The sequence below is a fragment of the Cimex lectularius genome, unplaced genomic scaffold (assembly GCF_000648675.2).
Source record: "Cimex lectularius strain Harlan isolate CLEC.00 unplaced genomic scaffold, Clec_2.1 scaffold400, whole genome shotgun sequence".
Lineage (NCBI taxonomy): Eukaryota > Metazoa > Arthropoda > Insecta > Hemiptera > Cimicidae > Cimex > Cimex lectularius.
Genome location: NW_019392970.1, coordinates 98,309 through 99,769, shown reverse-complemented (window position 1 = coordinate 99,769; position 1,461 = coordinate 98,309).

The following is a 1,461-nucleotide window of genomic DNA, read 5'->3' as shown; positions in this document are numbered from 1 at the left end:
AATTCAATTTTTATCTAACATTCTTATTATTTTTAATTGTAAAATTTGTATATGTTTTATTGAATTATTATAACCATTTTTTTAACAGAAAAAATTAGCTTCTTTTAAATATATATTTCATGAAAAAATATATTTCAGCGGTTTACCATTGTCTTGTTTTATACCTATTTTTTATACATATATAAGTACAAAAATTATAGAATTTTAGCTCAACATTATAAATTTGTTAGCATTATTTATAGACAGTCATTAATGTTATAAAAATCACATAGCATTATTTTTGGTAAATTAAGGACTGATAATACAAGACTACACACAATGTAAGGTTTAAAAAAAGGTTAATCAATTATTTGCTCGTGTGACATTTAAATTCCACAAAATAAAATTGAATGTAAAATAAAATCTGTTAAAATTCAACACCAAAAAAATACTATTGGCCTAGATAAAATGGTGTTCTGAAAAAAAAACCCTGTCATTTGTTATTGGTGTATCGAAAATATTTTCAGAAGTCTGTTTTCGTTGTTAAACGACTGGAAGATAGGAGACACTCTGAGTATATTCTGTACATCAAATTGAATTTTAACAGTTGTCTTAATATTATAAATAAAGGAAACAGTTTTTCATTTGTTCAATGTATTTTATTATTAACCTGGTTTTATTATTAATTAAAACAAAAATTTCCCAATCTCTGTGAGGGGGAATACCATAATAATATACCCTAATCATAACCAGACAAATTTAACCTTCTTTTTTATCATACAGCCCAATGCATTAAATGACGGGACCTTCAATAAATTACGTTTGTCATGGGTTCGAGTCCCGCTTGTGACACTAATTTTTCATCCCAATCTTTTTTGTATAAAAATTAATACATATTTTAGAAATGTAAAATTATTAAATATTTATGACTAGTATTAGTGATCATACTATTGAATTTTAATATCTACCTTTCAGAAGTCTCTTTCTTCCCGGTTCCTTTAAACTTCAATTTCATCTTCCTAAAATTATATTTATTAGTGTTGCAAAACATGCTTATGTCTTAAAAAAAGAGAGGAAAATGAAACAAGAAGAAAAATTCTTCTTACTTGATTAACGAAGTAAATCTGTCTTTTTAGTTGGTGTCTACTGTATAATCTGTCATAATACAGTCCATCTGCTGCAGGTGTCTGCCCTGTTTTTTGTATTGCCTGCCTTATTTATTTATTTTGTATACTTCATGACGAATGACATGTATTTCGGGTAGTTTATTTTATTTTTTTTTTATATTAGCCTTAGAGAAAATTAAAGAATTCAATAAATTGCATCTTGGGGAAAGGGTAGCGTGGTAAAAAGGCCACAGGTGATGGTGGGAATTGAACCCACAACTGCGTTGTCTATGAGACTTGTAGAGCACTAAATAAATTGATATTTGCTCCCAACTTGTTTCTATATTGATATTTTTAAACTGTGTAATCTATTTGC